This window comes from Sceloporus occidentalis, unplaced genomic scaffold (genome assembly GCF_023333645.1).
Source record: "Sceloporus occidentalis isolate IW3139 unplaced genomic scaffold, rSceOcc1.0.p SCAF_91, whole genome shotgun sequence".
Classification (NCBI taxonomy): Eukaryota; Metazoa; Chordata; class Lepidosauria; order Squamata; family Phrynosomatidae; genus Sceloporus; species Sceloporus occidentalis.
The window spans coordinates 3,691,268-3,710,684 of NW_028317071.1; the positions used below are offsets into that span (position 1 = coordinate 3,691,268).

Below are 19,417 nucleotides of genomic sequence, written 5' to 3' on the forward strand. Positions count from 1 at the left end.
CGTCAAGAGCAGCAGCGCACAGGCGCGAGGTGCTCCCCCGGTACCCCCTCCCGTCCACGCACGCGCAGTTAGCAGGAGAGGCCAATCTGGTGATTTTCACACCAAAATGGGTATTTTTCAGAGCCTTTGGTGTGATTTTGGTGCCTGGCTCTATTTTGGTGAAGATTTGGTGACTTTTGCACATTTCAGCTCCAGCCTGAGAGCGAGGCTGGCTACAGAGCAACCAATCCTTTCGAGTGTTACACACTCACAGTGTTCAGCCAATCAGAGAGAGGACTGGAGAGTAGTTGCTGCACCCGCCCTCAGGAAATGCTCTGACAACTCCTGGCTCAGTGCTAGGGAATCCTGGGAATTGTAGTTTGTTGTGGCACCAGAGCTCTTTCTGATAGAGAAGGCTCAATGTCTCACAAAACTACCATTGCCAGGGTTCCCTAGCACTGAGCCAGGGCAGCTAAAGCAGTCTCAAACTGGATTATTTCTACAGTGTGTCTTGGATCCAACTCAGGCTGCATCTTCACTCCAGAGACAATCCAGTTTCATACCATTTTAACTGCTATGGCCCAGTGCTATGAAATCCTGGGAATGACAGTTTGTTGTCACACCAAAGTTTGCTGATAGAGAAGGTTAAATGTCTCAGAAAACTAGAATTCCCAGGATTCCATAGCACTGAGCCAGGGCAGTTAAAGGGGTGTCAAACTGGATTTATTTCTGCAGTGCGGTTGCAGCTTAATATACTTCTATTTGGCACAAAGCTTCCTGGACCCCCTTCATGTCAAAATAAATACAGTATCTTAAAAGTATTAGAAGGATTGAAGGATTCTTTGGTTGGTTTTAATGGTAATTGTGAGAGTTGAAATAAGTTCCAGTTGTTTTTATTCAATTAGGGCGACGTTTTATTGCCATATTAACATGACGGGGACTTTTCGGGGATTTTGACTGAATATTTGGTGAGAAAGGGGGGGATTCGGTGAGTTTTGGGCCAAACACTTGGGGAATGATCTTCGAGGCTTGTGGGCAGCACTGCTGGCGGGGGCCTTTTTCCTGCCTCCCAACCCGGAAGTGGCTGCTCCGCCTCAGAGGAGGGCGGGAAGCTGGCGGCTCCTTCGGCTGCGAGGAGAATGGGAGGCCGCCGCTGCTTAGGCTTTCTCTGAGGTAAATTAGACCTGTCTGTCTCTGAGAGGGCAATTCTGGGGGGGATTGACCTCGGCCGTCCTTCCGCTTTAACTCTTCTGGCTCTTTGCTATGGAATTCTGGGAGTTGGAGTTTGTTGTAGGCCCAGAGCGGAGCATAGCAAAGAGCCAGACAAACAATGATTCCGTGGACCAGTTGGAAGAGACCCCAAGAAGGGTCCTGATCCAGTCCAACCCCTTTATTCTGCCCTGCAGGAACTCTCCGTCAAAGCATCCCCATTGAGAGATGGCCATCCAGCCTCTGCCTCAAGACCTCCAAAGAGGGAGACTCCATTACAATCTCCGAGGAAGGAGTCTCTTCCTCTGTTACTCTCAGGAAGCTCCTCCTAATGTTGAGTTGGAATCACTTTTCATCCATTGCTCCATTGGGTCCTGTTCTCTGGAGCAACAGAAAACAAGCTTGCTCCCCCCTCAATATGGCCTCCCTTCAGGTATTTAAACAGGGCTCTCATATCTCCTCTTAACCTTCTCTTCTCCAGGCTAAACATCCCCAGCTCCTTAAGTCTCTCCCCTTAAGACTTCATGGTTTCCAGGCCCTTCACCATTTTAGTTGCCCTCCTTTGGACACATGGCTCCACTTTCGCAATCTCCTTTTTGGACTGTTTGCTCAGAACTGGACACAGCATTATTCCAGGTGGGGCCTGACCAAAGCAGAATAGAGTGGCACTCGTACTTCCCTTGATCTAGACACTATACTTTTATTGATGCAGCCTAAAATCGCATTGGTCTTTTTAGCTGCCGCATTGCACTTCTGGCTCATGTTCAATTTGTGGTCCACTTGGATCCCTTTCACGCATATAATTCTCTCATTCAGCCAGGTGCCCCCCATAATCCTATATCTGTGCATTTCATTTTTCCGCCCAAAGTGCGGTACCCTACATTTCTCCCTGATGAAGTTCATTTTGTTAGCTCTGTCCCAGCTTTCTAGTCTATTCAGGTTGTCTTGAATTTTGATCCTGTCCTCCAGAGTATTAGCTATTTCTCCTAACATAAATACTGAAACGCATGGTTTGTTGGGGGTTGCCCTCACCGCCGCTGCCGCCTGGGATGCTCCACTCCTCCAGCGGCTTCTGTGCCGTGTCAGAAGTCCGCCGCTGGAGCCATGGAAGCCACTGGAGGAGCAGAGTATCCTGGGTGGCAGCGAGGAATAAGGGGCCGGCTCTTTCCCTGTTTCCCTTGGCCCAACTGGCTCTGGAACCACTTCTCCGCCACCTTTTACAGCAGCAATGGCAGCAAGAGAGAGCCTGGCCACGGTGCCTTCTGGGAAAGGAACCGCAAGGATCCCACCATTCGCCTGTCTCTGGGTTCAGAAACAGGTGTATAAGAAGCCATCTTATATGCCGGAAAATACAGTAATACTTATAGGGCCACAGGAAATACTGGACTAGCAGGCGGTGGGTTGCTGTAGCTGTAATAGTTTTATGGAGGATGGGATTACACCCCGATGGAGGGAAGGGGTTTGATTTGACAGGAACGGTATGCTTTGAATAGTCAAAATGCTCTCCAGACTTCCTCTCTGAACCTTGATCCTTTGAGTGAGCGATCCTCTTTCCAGTCTTCTCAGCCCCTCTCTCTGTAGAAGGTGAATGGGAAAGCTGGGATTTGCCTTTGAGTTCTTACCAAAAGCATTTTCTTCCTCCTCTGTCCTGAAAGTGGGTTGAACTGTGACTCTCCTCACCCCTAAGCAGCATGGCCAAACCTGAGGGAGACTACTTTACAGTTTCCTTCTCCTCCCTTTGCAGTGAAGGAGATGTTGTGCTGTTTGTAGATCTCTTCCGCAACCTCTGTTTTGGACACAGATTGAACATATCTACATAACATTTAAAGAGGCACAGTCTGCTGCAGTGTGTGTACACTTGAAGAAAATTAGCTGTTCATGCCAGAGGGATCTGGTTTCTCCAATTTCTCTGGTACAGCCTTGGCCCCTAGAAACCTGCCCCACCTCTCTTTTGCTCTCTTCCCTACAAATTACGGGTTAGCCTCTCCCGCCCAGCGGCCTCAGGCTAGTAATCCTGCCTCTGTCCATTCTGTGGGAGCAGCAGGCCCAGCTTACATCACTTTTCCTTACAGAAGCGTTATGAAGAAGACGCCTACATTTTGTGCGTCTGGAGGTTGTTAGTGGTAGGAGAGGCCTAGGAAGTGATGCCTGAGTCTCTCACTACAGTGGAAATCTTCCCCTCCCTCTAAAAGCCCTTTTAGATCCCGTTGGCATTCCCTGTCTATTTGAAATTTCCTTCCACTTAGGCTGGAGACTTTGGGGGCAATGGCTAAAACACGCCAGTGGAGTTGGATGTGTCAGGATAAAGCATCATAAGGCAGCTCTGCATTCCACAAAGCCTTGGAACACCCCACCCATCGGGTTTGGGCAGTCTTTGGGGTTTCTTCATCTTTAAGGCCAGTTTTTAAAGCATGTTTTTCCCTCCTGCCCCTCTCTTCGCTGTATAGATGAGGAGGCTATAAAAGACTGGTAAGCAAAGCAGTTAGCCCAAAATGTTGGGTTTCACTTTATTGAAGTTGTTGTGATGAGTGTTAACATAATAATAATATTTATTTATAGTCCGCTTAATCACTTGGAATCCAAGCAGATTACAACCGTAAAACAAGATTTCTCTGAAGATGCCAGCCACAGATGCTGGCAAAACGTCAGGAATAAACTCGTCTAGAACATGGTCACAGAGTACCCCCAAAAAACACGAAAAACTGTGGATGCTGCCCATGAAAGCCTTTGATTTCACAAACAAGATACAGTTAAAACTTAACCCCCCATGGCATGACTGTTAAACTTAAAAGGGGCAGATCTATTTATTGTTTGATTATTTGAAGGGGTGTCATGCTGAGGATGGAGCAAGCTTGTTTTCTGCTGCTCCAGAGAATAGGACACAGAAGAATGGATTCAAACTACAGGAAAAGAGATTCAACTGAACATGAGGAAGACCTTCCTGACAGTAAGGGTTGTTCTACAGCGCATCACCTTTTTGGAGGTTTTTCAATAGAGGCTGATGGACATCTGTTGGGGATGCTTTGTATTTCTGCATGGAAGAATGGGGTTGGACTGGATGGCCCTTGAGGCCTCTTCTATGATTCTTTTATTTGGGTGTCCCTTCCCTACAACCATGAAGTTACCGTATTTTATGCTGCTCTCCCCTGCAAGGTGGTTGTCAGAATAAAATGGGTTGACTCCATCTTGTTTTAGCTTGAGGAAGTAGTGGGATAAAATTTAAATAATGAAACTCGGTGTACTGGTTAAGTGTGAAAAATACACCTTCAGCCACACATATACATGGGGAGGAAGAGAAGGATCCATGGGCAAATCCAACCAAAAAGGAATATGTGATGTCATGCACCTCTTTTTTTAAAGTTCCTCCATATTTTGTCCCATCATTTAAGCATCTTCCTTCTTTCAGCGAGCCTCCTGTTACTTCTACATTTGTCTTCAGAAGCGACTCTCAAAGGGAGCTTTCCTCTGTCTGTGCATGAATCACTCTTCTCTTTTCCCCCTGGCCAAATTTAGAGGCACTTAAACAGAGAGCCTAGAAGGCTTGATTCTCTTTGCTTCCCCCGCCCGCCGTCACCCCATCCTGGCTCGGCTGCAGATGTTCTTGATAACTTCCTCTCTGTTCCAAATTGAGCCATGCATTTTTACACAGAATCTGGCAGATGACTGGCTGACTAAACAAAGAGATCTTTCCCTCCCCTCCCAGAGGTTGACACAGTTCTTTTTCTGTGTCGGTCAAACCAGTCCCTAAACCCACATTGACATGGTGTTTGGGTGTCTGAGCTGTAAGATAGGGCTGGCAAAGCCCTAGTCTCATCTTCCAGCCCTGCCATGGAACCGTAAACAGTTGTCTAGCTGAATAATTTAGAAGAGGGTTAAACGCTGGCCGTTGAAAAGTGTGTACATGAAAAGGAGACTTGCCTATCTGATGGCTGAAATTTAAGCAAGCAGAGATTTCTAAACCACAGTGATTCAAGGGTGAAACTAGATGAGTAATTGAGCATATGAATAAAAGCTTTGCCATCTATGTTTAAAACGTCTCGGATGCCCTCGGTTTTAGTCTGTTTCATGTGAGTAGCTCAGCTGAGGAGGCCACAACACAGACATTTTCTTAAAGTCTTTTTATTCTGGGTGTACATTTGGTTGTTCAAAAGAGTTCCGGTTTTTTTTAAGCCTGAGCATGACATAAAAGCCATGCTTTTAGGGCACAAACAATGTTTAAAAAGAAGAATCTTAATGGAATCCCATTGTGAATGGATTGTGTTAGGCATCTTGTCCAAGGCTGAGGTCTTCACTGATCCGGCCAGTTCAGTTTTCCAGTGGTGGCCAGCTGGAATGTGCTGAGGAAAGGGTGAAGTAAGGAAGAGCCTTTGGTTACAGATCCAGAGTTTTTTGGATCGTAAGAGGTAAGTCTCTCTTTGGAACAGCCTCTGAAGCCGGCATGCATGCTTTCTATCTTGTCTGAGTTTTAGTGCTGACAAAAGACGAAAGTTGTGGTGAGCCGTTTAGAAACTGAGCTGTTCCAGGGTCAGTTCGCAGGTTGGGTTACACACACATATGTTCGGGGAAACAGCCTTCCAAGCATGATCTGTGCAAATGCTTAGCCCAGCGTTGTAAACTTAGGATGTTTTCCAACATGGGATGACTTTTTTTTCAATCTACACATTGTCATATCCTTGATTTTGGCAGCCCAGTGTTTGTTTGCAGAAGGATTAGCATTGTTTGGGTGTGTTTTTCTTAACTTCCTTTTATGCCGACATCCACTTCTCTTGTAAGCATGCGGAGCTCTGTATCCTAATGCTGTCAGGCACCTCTTTGATAGTGAAATGAGGCATGAAGACTTGCTGGAAACACGGTGCTGACCTCAGGTGAAGTTGACATGCTCTAGTAGTTCAAAGAGTGACTGCTCAAACCTTTTAGGCCCAGGGCAAGAAGATGTTAATGGCTTTCAAGTGCACATGTTTAATGCTGCCTTATAGTGGTATACATTCTCCAAGGGCTGAATTAAATCTGTTGTTGAAAAAAAAGACAAAATGGCATTAACTTATTAAGTATTAATTGTATGGGGGAATGCTTTATGTAGTCAGGCAAGGCAGTTCCATGAAAAAGTGGACGTAAATATTTTAAACTCGGTAGTTGTAAATGTAACACAACATTTTATTGCTATAATTGTTCACTTAATTTATGTCCTACTTTTTCTTCATAACTTGGACTCAAGGTGGGTTTAAAGATTTAAAACTGGTGATGATGATGATGATGATGATGATGATCCTGATACTTTAAACCCTTACTTTCCCCTCAAAACTGGGACTCAAATGTTATAGTAAGCACTTTCCTGATTTACAATTTAAACTGTTTTAATTACTGTTTTGAAAAATATTGTGTCTTAAACGGATGACTTCCATGTTGTGTACTGGTGGCACTGTCATCTTCCCATTAAATAATGTTAAGTGTTGTTTTATAACAATGCAAAATGTTTTGGATAAAAATTGAGGTAGTAGAGAGCAGATTTTAAAGGAGGTGAACACAATCAATTATTGCCACAAAAGGTTATTCGGATTATTTACGGAGTGTGTAATTCCACAATAATAAGGAAACAATAAAGATGTTTGCTTCATGCAGAGTGAAGGCAGATATCTGTTCCTCTCTTGTCCACAAACTATTTCAGTCTCTCCTCAGCTCACACTTTCCTGATGTTCTGTCATACAGAGAGTGCTAAAATACTGCCAGCACCTCCAGATGGCTTATGAATAACGCAATAAAAGCAAGCACAGATGACGTATCATAAATCAGTGTTCGTAAAAGAGGGAAAACCCTGTAAATTAATTATCCCGAAAATTTGATATCCAAGGTAATTATTGCTCTAATAATTAGCTGTTAACATGGTCCACTTCAACCGCAACAGTTTCCCCATAAATGCTACTTTCTAGCATAACAATATTTTCCTTTTCAGGCATCCAAAATATTTTATAGACATGATTTTTTCAGTAGACCTGCCAGGTAGACCAGTGCAGCACAGTATCTTATGAAGATGCCTTGTGAACTGTGGACAGCAGGCCCATTCTTGCCTTGCCTGGATGGGTCGTCCTTTCTGATATTGTTCCTGAGGTCTCTGTCTTTAGTTCAGGATACCTCAGTTTGAGCCTACTACTACCTGTATACAAAGCAGTTTCTCCACTGCTGTACTCTGGCCCACCAGTGGTTTATGTCAAGAGAGGGCACTGCCATCTCTCAGTTCTTGGACTGACAGAGGCCTCTTTTCCAGAGAATGGTGTTTGAGATTTTGCCAACTGGGAATTAAATGTGGACCTTTTAATAATAATAATAATAATAATAATAATAATAATAGGTTTTATTTATATACCGCCCAATCACTGGGAATCCGAGCGGTTTACAATAGAGGGGATAACCGACAGTTCCCTGCCCACAGGCTTACAATCTAAAAGACACGACACAAAAGGAGAAGGGAATGGTGAGGGGGGAGGAGATCAGGTCCAGAAGTTCTTCTGTCCCTCTGAGGCATGGACCAAGGCAGATGGACTGGAGTGAGGGCTCTTCTTCTTCAGGCTAGCCCTTGATGGTACTGGGCCAGCCTTCTCTCTCCCTCAGAGGCCGAAAGATGACAGTTAGGGAGGGAGGAGCCTTTTGTCTGTAAAGCTTTCTTTTCTCCACTGGCTTGTGGTTTTTCTATATTGCATACATGAGAATGGAGCAGGTGGGGCTGAAGTGGGTTTAGGTCACTGTGTGAGTTCATAGCTGAGGTCTCATTTAAAATGGAGGGAAGGGGGGCAGTTTTCTAACCACCCCAGTATACCAGCTTTGTTTATTAGCCATCTACTGGAGACCGTGAAACACCTTCCCCCAAAGCTGAGAGAAAGGATGTTGTCTATGGAGTTTATCAGACAAGGGAAACTGGAAGTATAATCCAATGGCAATCCAAATGCAATCATGGGGTTTAATGTTATTGTGTGATAGACTACCACACACAATTTTGGGCAATGGGAAGTCAGTCTGAATGCAATCATGGAGTTTCACGTTATTGCATGATAGACTACCACATGCAGTTTCAGGCAACGGGAAGCTATTTTGGGGCAATGGGGAGTCAGTTTGAATGCAATTTGAATTCACGTAAATTCGCTGAACTAGTGAATTCATGTGAATGCATTCTGGCCCCACTTTCTTTTCATTCGAAATTAAGAGAAATTCCTCCTGTGTGATAAACTCCATTGTGTGGCTTCAAGTTTCCATCCTGAGGTGAGCCTGTCAAGGGGTTTTATTGGCAAGACTTGTTCAGGGGTGTTGATTTTACCTTCCTCTGACTATAGAACTTGTGCAGGGTCGCCCAGCAGGTTCCATGGTCGAGTGGAAATTTGAATCCTGGTGGTCTCCACAGTTGATGTCTAGCAGTCAAACCACTACACCATCTTGCCATCTTGACTGCTTTCTTGTGAATGCACACAGTGCTAAAGGAAAGCTGGAGAATGTTTGGCCCTCCTAGATACTTAGGACTTCCAGTTAGTGGAGGCCCTGGTCAGTATACTCTGTAGTGAAGAACTGTGGAGGTTGTCATCCCAAATTACTGCATGGGCAGAGGTTCTCTCATGCCCGAACTAAGGAAACATCCATAACTCTGTAGTAGAGCCGCAGCTCTTCTTTCAGAGGTTTCCCTGGCATACCAAGGTACAGCTGGGGGGAAAAAACCCAGCCCAGAACCATTGCTACCACTCTTTAGCCCAGCTGTAGACAAGGCTGAGCTAGCAATGACATAGTCTGACTCAGTGAGACAGCTTGTATTAGTTATGGGTTTTAGGTTTAAGGGTTTTAGTAGTCTAGGGAGTTCTCTTCCCCTTTTAACTTTTGGCAATGTTTAGGGACAGCGGGTGTTTTCAGCTGTTGTGGGCGTGTGTGTGTGAGCCTTCAACTTGCGACCCCATGAGTTTCACAGGGTTTTCTTAGGCAAGGATACTCAAGAGGTGCTTTTTCCAGTTCCATCCTCTGAAGTAGAGCCTCTAGCACTTGGGGTTCCCTGGCAGTCTTTCATCCAAGTATTAACTAGTACTGGCTCTGCTTAGCTTCCAAGCTGGATCTTGTGGCGCCTTTAATGCATTTAAGCCCTGCCAGCCAATATAGAGGCCAATATCACAATACATGAGTGAACGTATGCGAGGTTCTTTGCTCTTGCAAAACATCATACCTCTTCTGAAAAGAAAAAGAGCCTCAGCCCAAGAATGTTAGGCTGTGCACAAAAATGGAAAAAGCTAAAATGTGCAAATGGTTGCCTTTTCTTCCCCACGCCTCACGACTTTGTTGTAATGGTAGCTTTCCTTTTTTAGCTTTGACATGATTCACTGGTTAAACATGCAACTTAAAATTATGGGTTTATGTAGACTAAACTGCTGCTCTGGCTGGATTGGGGTAGAATTGTAGATGCTGTGCTTCATTTTCCAGTTGTCTTAAGACATGCAAGGTAAGGATTCTCCACAAGTTTTGCAGGTTCTCTGATGGACAGTGAGAACTTTAGCATGAGTTGGGCAGAATAATGTAGACTAAGACTACATAAGAATTGCTTGGAGTTGGTTGTTTTTTTATTTTTCAATTGGCTCAGAAGGCTGTCCAGACAGGGAGAAGTCAATAAAGAGCCTTTCAAATTATTCTCTAAGCCAGCAAGATGCTTCTCTTTATTTAGTGGTTCGCTGCCACTGCTTGTCTTGTATCTTGAAATTCCAGCTTTTCCCCCACCCTCCTTTTTCAAACTGAATGCTTGCTTGTTGCTTTGAATTGTACAAAATGGCCACTTCATTTCTAGCCCACACACATATCCCATGGCACAAGAGAGAGGCAACTGGCATCAAAAGCTTTCCATTCCATTGAAAACGTCTAATGGAAGGAGATCCCACAGATTCCCTCCAAGGAAGCAGCAGCAGCAGTGTGAGGATGCAGAGAAGTAAATCAGATCTGCTGCATGTCTCATATTTCTTGAGAAAGGAGTCAGGTCTTTACATATTTATCTGCCTTGAAAACTGAATCCCCCCCCCCCCCCCCCCCGCTCAAGTTCTGCTAGGACTCAGACATGCACGCCGAGGACTTGCTTAAATCTTAATTTCTCCTTAAATAGATGGGTTTAGAGATCACGTTGCAGTGAGTTCATTACCCCAAAGCCTACAGCCAGAGAACACAAAGCCTTTTCTGTTTTGGTCTCCCTCTGGAGTCTTGGCCTGGGTTGGTTGTTCAGTAAATATGCATGGAGTGCAAACTTTTGCTAGCTAGGTTCATGGCTCTGTGCTGTCTTGTAGCTCTTCCAAAAGTCCCATGGAGTGGTGTTGGGAGGCATTTCTCATCCTTGTTTCTCTGTGTCCCCTAAGCCTTGCCATCCACCACCCTGAGGCTTGTGTAGTGGTGCTCAAACTTCATGGGCTGCGAACAAAGACTCTGATTTTTCCATGAGGGGTAGAAAGTGGTGTAATAGTTTGAGTGTTAGACTATGATTCTCTTGACTCCAGAGTTTGATTCCCAGTTCAGCCATGAAACCCAGTGATTGACTCTGGGCAAGTCATATATTCTCAGCCTCAGGAGAAGGCATAGACAAACGTCTGAACAAATCTTGCTAGGAAATCCCCATGAAAGATTCACCTTAGGGTTGCCGTAAGTCAGAAATGACACAACACCCGGGAGACATTTTTGCCTCATCAGAATACTTTTGAAAATATCCCCTCCATAATGTTCCATTTATGCATGTTGTGGCTCTCAGTATATTTTACTTTGGTGGCACTTCTACCTTTTCATATATCAAATATGTCTTTTATTTTTCCTGTCATGCATTGTTGTCTGAAGCATGCCTTCTTCTGATCTCTGCCTTTTTCCTTCTCCATTGTCACTCTGGGAAATGGTGCGATCCATTAGTGTGTTTGTGGGCTTACTGGTTTGAAGTGAAACTCATTACAGTATCTTCTCTCTTTGCAAGCTTCCTTTCTGGAGTCATGGATGCATTCAGTGGAAGAGAGAATGCTTTCTTCTTCTTGGAGGGTGTGAGATGGTCAGGAAGTGCTGGCTTTCAGCAGAACCTGCTACATAGGGCTGCAGTTAAAAAGATTAGTGTAATGTTACAAAGACTACCTTTTCAAGTTGTTTCTGACTGATGGCAACCCTAAGGCTAACCTATCCTGGGGTTTTCTGGGCAAGATTTGTTCGGAGGAGGTTTGCTATTGTCCTCCCCTGAGGCTGAGAGACTGTGACTAATCTCTTACAACAAGGGTAGGCAACCTGCGGCCTGTGGGCTGGATGCGGCCTGGCAAGGCCTTGGGACCGGCCCAGCCTGGTCCTGCCGCCAATTGCCGCCTGAGCCTTTGGCCTCTCGCGTGAGGGTGTGGGGCCTTTGGCCTATCAGGAGGAAGCAGGCAAGGGGGGGCAAGTGGCGGGCAAGGGGGGCAATTGTCTATAGAAGCCTCAGAAACATGCATTTATATTAACATTTTTTTTTAAATCAGCAATTTTTTTTGCATGTCCTCCATTTTTTATATATAAAAAATGTCCTTCATTTGAAATTTTTGTCCTACATTTGTCCCGGTTTATTTATTTATTTATTTTAAAAAATTAATTATTTATTTTTTGGCTTCGGCCCCCCCAGTTGTCTGAGGGACAGCAACCCGGCCCCTGGCTCAAAAAGGTTGCCTACCCCTGTCTTACAATATGATGAAATGAGCAAGCATTTGGATTTATGATTTGTTCTCAGTATTCCTTCACTTTGGTGGCACTTCTTCCTTTTTCATATATATAATAGGACTACCATTATGTTTTCATTTTTTTATCCCCTAATAGGCCAGCATGGCTTCCATGAGATCTTGCCTGATGAGGTAAAAACAAATCAGAAATTCCTGTATATACTCAACTATAAGTTGACCTCATATATAAGTCAAGGGCAAGTTTTGGGGCCAAAATTATGGATTTTGCTATGACCTGTGGATAAGTCAAGGGTAAAACCTATGGGTGTATAGCAAAGGATGAAGCAAAGCAAAACAATGTCTATAAGAACTTACAAAATTCCAGCAGACATAACTCTTTGCGCTGACTGTTAAGGCTGGATGGATGAGAGAGTAGAGGGGGGCAGCGATTCCAGTACAGATTATACTCTTGCTTTTCACCAGGGGAAATCCACCTTGATTCCGCAAGGAAAAGGCGGAATATATTATTATTATTATTATTATTATTATTATTATTCCTTCCTTTAAATAAGGGTTAAGATACAGTACTTACATTGAACCATGGATAAGTTGACTCCGTTTTTTGGGGGGTCAATTTTTTAACCTAAATTTCTAGACTTATACATAAGTATATACAGTAAGAATGATCTTTGTGGCCTATGGATTTGGCTCCCCTTCCCAACCCCACCACCTCTTCTGCCTTCGCCTGGCTTTGATATGCCAAGCCTGTTTGCTTTTTTAAGACTAGTTTTCAAAAAAGGCCTTTTGAAATCTGTGGTGGGCTGCTGTCAACAAGGTCCTGGGGTTATCAGCCTGTCCATTTCCTTCAAGGAAGGCTGCAAATTGGGATAGGACTTGGGCTTGAGGGAATGGTGATGTCCCAGTGGTGGTAGAATCATAGAAGAGTTGGAAGGGATCACAAGGCCCATCTGTGTTTGGGGTATGTACTTTGAACTGGCTTCTACAGCCAGTTCTCTAGGACACTGACACAGTTAATTCTGCACCCGGGAGACTTAATGGCAAAACCATCCCACTTTCTCTCTGTGTAGGTGGCTGTTTGAGAAGGGCAGGACTGTTTAATGAGGCTGTGTTATGCGATTGCTCCGGGAATTCAGATTGTTAGCAGCTTCTTCTCACTTCTGCACCATGTCTCACTTTTGCCATGTGTTTCTGCTCTTCTGGGTTTAACCTGGACAGTCCCCAAAGGACTGCAAGAGATCGCAGTAATACTTCCCAAATGAACTGAGAGACTCTGCCAGACTTGGTCATGCCCATTTCCCATTCCAGTGTGCATGACTGGAGAACTCTCTCTCTCTCATGTGAAAAGCTCCAGCCTTTGCAGGACACACACAGCTACAGCTTCACAGGTGGCACCCCTGGATAGGCAGTGCCCAGGTCTCCCAGAATTTTCTGCCTTGCACTCTGCACCCAGCCTTCCAGTGAAATCATTTGAATAGTTTAATTGGCTCATAACAACAACAACGGGCCTCGGCCTGCTAAGAAGACAAGCCCTCCTCCCGACCACCATCTTGAGGGGGAGAGAAGCAGGCCAGCAACAACGGGCCTCTGCCTGCTAAGAAGACAAGCCCTCCTCCTGACCACCATCTTGCTTGTCTTATTGCATGTTGTTTTTATGATGTGTTAATTTTTATTGATTCTGTGAACCGCTTTGATCACCTCGGAAAAGCGGTATAAAAATAAAACATATTATTATTATTATTATAACCAGCATTTCTACTGAAACTGGGATTTAATTCCTTCTGATTGCAGAACTTCTCCACCTCAACACTATGAAATGCAGGTTTTGGTTTTTAAAAACAAAAACAACACAGACTTCCGAACAGAACATTCCTCCAATATGCTTTGTTGTTGTGGGCCTTCAAGTCATTTCTGACTTAGGGGGACTCTAAGGTGAAACCAACACAGGGTTTTCTTGGCAAGTTTCTTCAGAGGGGGTTTGCCATTCTCTTCCTCTGAAGCTGTGAGAGTGTGACTTGCCCAAAGTCTCCCAGTGGATTTCCATGGCTGAGCCAGGAATCGAGCCCTGGCCTCCAGAGACATAGTCCAGTGCTCAAACCACTACACTATACATGCATACTGATGGTAAAACATTTTTGTCCTTGTTTTAAATATGGTAGAAGTGGAAGACTGAATATCTGAATATCTGGAAAACATGATCATTTCTACCATGATGGATGGGCTTTCTAGAAATATTTGAGATGTCCATTTTCCAGGAAAAGAAAATCTTCCTGTTTTGGGCTGCAGTTCTGTAGCCAATTTCCTAGGAATCAGCCCCAGAAGTGCTTTTGAGTAAACATGTATACAATTGTGCTGGTTTTGTAGGCATATTGAAGCAAAGTTAAAATATTGCAAAAGATGCAATTTTATATAATTACAATTCATAATTGGTTACAATTTATACAAAGCATTTTGTATAAATATGTAAATGTTATCCTCTTTAGTAGAAATGGGTTGAACCCTATTGGAGAGGGGAGTCAATGAAAAATGGTTTAAATCAGAGGTAGGCAGCCTTGAACATTGTGGGATCTATTTATTTTTACCCAAAATCCAGGACGTGGAGCTTGGTGCAAAATACATTAAAGAAGTTTTGAGTCATGGAATTGATTTTCTGCTCTTTGATTTTAGATTTGATTAGTGTTGTCTCTGTTCTAGCTGCCAGATCTCACTTGTATTCATTCATTACATTATGAGTGTCTTTAAAAAGGATATTTACTGGAGGAAATTATAGGAGTGGAAGTTCCCCCAGAAAATGTCCTTTTGCATTTCCATGGTGATTCCGCTTCACTGCGTCTTTTGGGATCTCATAATTAGAACCACACTACAAGCCTTCAGTCATTTTGGCTCACCTCAATTCAGCATGACTCCAGTGCTTTTTTTTTTGGGGGGGGGGGAGCAACAGGGAGGCTTCCAAATGCCTCCCCACCAATCTTTCCCTATCCAAGCAAGCATTCAAGACTTGGAAGAAAGTATTATTTAGAACAATTTTATCAACTTTCCCCACAGAGGGCCAAAGCAGCTTACAAGAGATAATGCAGATCAAATGTTTCTGCTGTAAAAGAGCATGCTTAATCTCTACCATACAATCTTTCTGGTGCTGTTCGGCTTTTGGTTACTTACCCTTTTTGTGCATTTCTTCTTGGCTAATTTTGGGGGGCTCTTTAGGAGTGTTGGATTACGACTCTGGAGTTCAGAGTTAAGCCTTGCAAATCAACTGAGAGACCTTGGGCAAGACAGACACTGTCCAAAACAGAAGACCCTGTAATAGGTTTGCGTTAGGGTTGCTGTAAGTCAGAAACAACTTGAAGGCACTCAGCAACCAGCCAGGTGACTGGTTGGAACAGAAATTGAGATTGTTTTTTCAAAAAAAATCTTGCTGGAGCCAAGGTCCAGCATCTTTTGCCCAGCAGCGGATGGCCTATTTCACAGCACCCACAAGCAGAGCCTGGAGGCCATATTTCAGTACCTAGAGGAATTTTTTCATGTGGAAGATGAGGCAAGCTTGTTTTCTGCTGCTCCAGAGACTAGAGTATGATCCAGTGGTTTCAAATGATGAGAAAAGAGATTCCGCGTAAACAATGGGAAGAACTTAATAACTGCAAGAGCTGTTCAATAGTTGAATGGTCTGCCAGAAGGGTAGTGGACTCTCCTTCTTTGGAGATCTTTACACTGAGGTTGGTTGGCTGTCCCTTAGGAGTGCTTTAATTGTGTCTTGCATGGCTGGGAGCGAGACTAGGTAGCCCCTTTCCAACTCTATGATTGTATGATTCCCAGGGATGTTCCATGAGTTGAAAAAGGAACGTTGGGTACTTACCGTGACACGTTCATTTCCTGCAGAGAAGGGTCCTGGCATCCTATAATCTGGGTTTAGCTCCTCCTATTTGCTCCTGTAGGCAGGGACAATAAACAAAAGACCGGCCCCTATATAGGGAGGAGCTAGCCCCCCTGAGCCTCAGTCAGTAACAAGCCAAGCGACTAGTAAGGTAATCAAGGAACTGAACTTTAGTAACATCAGCTAAGGGTTAACTAGAACACCTTAGAAAAAACTAGTCCAAGAACAAACAAGAACTCAGAAAACCAATCCAGCAACAAGAAGAAGAACAAGGCAGGTCCACCAACAGGCAGGCAGGGTCGGAGGCCGCAGGCAGCACCCGGGTGGGCAGGATACCAGGACCCTTCTCTGCAGGAAATGAACGTGTCACGGTAAGTACCCAACGTCCCTTTTCCCAGCAGAGAGGGTCCTGTCCTCCTGTAATCTGGGATTTACAAAAGCCCTCTCGAACTGGGAGGGAAGTGCTGCTAGGAGACTGTGGGCCCCGACACAATCTGTTGGAGGAACCTCCTTTCAAATGACGCCTCTGCGGACTGAGACACGTCCAGTTTGTAATGTCTTATGAAGGTCGAAGGCGACTTCCGTGTGGCCACCCTGCAAATATCTGACAGGGAGGTGCTAGTGGTCAAGGCCGCAGAGGTAGATGCACTCCTGGTTGAGTGCACCATCAACCCCTCGGGTGGAGTGAGATCAAGAGTTCAGTAGCTCTTTTGAATAGAAGACCTGATTCACCAAGTCAGAGTCGAGACTGGTACCTTGAACCCCAAAGAGCCCAGGCGAAAGGAAAAGAACATCTCAGATGACCTTAAGGTTGAAGTCCTCTTGATGTAGATTTTGAGGGCTCTGCACACATCCAATGTGTGCCAGGTCTTTTCCAAGTCCTTCTTAGGATCGGGGCAGAATGAAGGCAGGAGAATGTCCTGTGACACCTGAAAGGCTGAGTTGACCCTAGGCACGAAGGTAGGGTCTGGACGAAGGCACACTGAGACAGGCCTAAAAATACACAAGTCTTTATGTACCGACAGGACCCCAGCTCTGACACCCATCTGGCGGAGGTAATGGCCCTGAGGAAGATGACCTTGAGGGAGAGGTGTTTGAGGAAGGCCTCCCAAAGGGACTTGATCGGACCAACCGTCAGAGCCTTTAAGACCGTGTTCACATCCCAAGATGGAAAACGATGTCTGGTGGGCAGGCCCTGTTGGAAAACTCCCCTCCACAGCCTCTTAATGTGAGGATGGCTGCCATTCTAGCTGCTCTCGTATGGAGCAGAAACGACGTGATGGCAGACACCTGCCTTATAACCATGTTGGGTCAAGTCCCCTCTTAATGTCATCTTGGATGGACTATAGCAGGTCAGCCACTGAAAACCTGAAGCAGTTGATGAGAACTTGCCTAAGCAGTGGATTATGTGATCAATCAGAATAGAACCTGATCTAATCTGGACCTATGGCAGCTTCCAGCCTATCACTGATCACCTTGTCAACTGGTTATAGCAATGAAGGTGATATTAAGGTGATTTCATTTGTAGTAATTAAGACTTAAGAAGGGAAGGCAAGGGGAGCCACATCTTTTGAGGCTAACTGACTGAGGTTCACTGTGTTTTATAACAGGAACATAATCCTTTTACCACTAAAATGGAGTTTGGTTGGTTACCTTAATCCAACATATCTATCACCTCATATGAGATGTTTTTACCAAAGATCCTCAAAGCATGTAAGCATTAGAGGTCTGTTGAGTGACCAGAGACCTTCTCCTTGCTTGAGTCACCCTGTTTATTAGCATTTAAATGAATCTGTATTGTTAAAGCTTATGCTCTTAATGAGAAGTGCTATGGCTGATAACAGTTTGCACAAAGGAGGTAGAACCATGTGCTCATCCTATGTCTTTGGCTGTTCCACCTAAGGCAAAAAAGGCTCTGGACCTAATGGGGACAGTGATGGAGGCCCAAGAGGAGGCAAGAAAAGTCATCATGTGGCTTTTATGGCTAGCCCCTCCCTTGAAGAATTAGTTTCTGGCATCTTCTCTGGCCTGGAAAAAGGAGAGGGGGGCAAGCAGAAACAGCACAACTAAAACCTCATGGGCTAACAGTAATAAAATGAACACCAGAAAGGTTAACCAGTATCTCTTGTAAATCTGAGCCCACAGCCCTGTTGATGTGGGGGCTCACCCCTCCTTTATTTGCCCCATCAAGGGAGGCTGCCTGGGCAGTGGCTTATTCCAAGCACTGAGGAAACTGCTCTTAAGTTAGCAGTGACTGAAGACCATTGCTAATCATGGGTAGATAGCTGCATATGGCCTGTAGTGTAGCCCTGATACTCACAGGGCATTTTGTTTTATTTATGTTTAAAACAGCCCCAACTTCAGGCTGGGGTTTACAGCTTAGCCCTTTTAATTTCAGGCAGGCTTTATAGTAACCTGGCTGCATGATAGAAGCTGGCTTGGTCCTCAACTCCCTCCCACTTGCATAGGTAGCTGGGAAGGGCAGAGGGGCTGCTGTGGGCCATGGCTCTACATTTACCTGAGGTAAGTCTGCGTCCTGAGAAAGGATAATCTCTGATGGAAAGGAGAGGCCAAGCGCTCAAGCTTTTCTCTCAAGAGTGCCATGGTTTGGGGCAGCCAAACACAATTGGGGGTGAAGGGAACTCTCCACCCATGATATCCACAAATGTTTTACCCCTTTTTGTTGTTGTAATTTTTGGGGAGGGAACACAGGAGGATTTGTATCCATGTGGTCTCTCAAAGAATCCCTGGGTTGGAAGAGATCCCAAGGGCCATCCAGTCCAACCCCATTCTGCCCTGCAGGAATTCTCAATCAAAGCATTCCCAATAGATGGCCCTCCAACCTGTTTAGAAGTGGGTGGCAGAGGCCCTGTTCTCTCTGGGGAGGACATGAAGCCATATTGTGCTTTTTTGTGGGATGCTCTGTGGCAGCCTAAAAAGACCATTTTAGAGTTGGAAGCTTCAGCTCCTGCTGGGCCAAGTCCAGCTTCCTTACAGCCATGTGTCTGTGCAACACAGAGGAGGAATCCTCTGCCTCTTACACACCATCTCATTATAAGAATTCAAAAGAAATGTGTAGGAGCCCTGGCAACACCACCATGTGTTTCCCAGTCTGCAAAAGGATCCCCCACACCTGTTAGGGTCCTGGGTGCCATTGGGGCCAGAGATGGGAAGGAAGGGGGAGACCAAGGGTTAATGCCCCCATCTGCCCTCCTGGCAGAGTCCCAAACCTTATGCTAGGCATAGTGCCTGCAATGGCCATGGCAGAGGCCTCATGGCAATGCCTGCCCTGAGCGAGGGCATTAGATCTGGCAAAGGTTCTTTGGTGGCTAGAGAGAGAGGGCCCCTGGTACTCACCGTTCTCCTGTGACTTCTGGCTGGCTTGCCTCTCTGACCTTGGCCATTTCAGGCTGGGCAGAGGTGATGCAGAGAAATCCTTTGCCATGGCTTTTGGCTGGCCTGTCCTCTGAACTCTAGCTGAGCAGAGATGCTGAGGAGGGAAGTTTCCATGACTTCTGGCCAGTTTCCTCACTGATCCCTGGCCTTAAACAGGCTGGGCAGAGGTGATGTGGAGAAACAGAGACATGGAGGGGATACCCCTCACCATCTCTTCCCACGGCTCCCATGTGCTGCAATGCTGCTTGCAGAAATCTCCAGTGCTCCCACCATGAAAGGGGACAGCTTT

The 19,417-nt window shown here is 45.2% G+C and overlaps 1 protein-coding gene across 7 annotated transcripts in view; it reads left to right on the forward strand.

Annotated features, from left to right (window-relative positions):
* The first annotated feature begins 948 nt into the window (after positions 1-948).
* LOC149284571 (unconventional myosin-IXb-like) overlaps positions 949-19,417 on the forward strand; it is a 96,967-nt gene continuing 78,498 nt past the window's right edge. For 2 of the 7 annotated variants that reach the window (XM_089496578.1, XM_089496581.1), the window contains exon 1: positions 958-1,152. The gene's annotated coding sequence lies outside the window, so the exon portion shown is untranslated. Of the gene's footprint in view, positions 1,153-19,417 lie in introns of all 7 variants that reach the window. The other 5 variants (XM_089496585.1, XM_089496584.1, XM_089496583.1 and 2 more) reach the window with 5 other exon arrangements.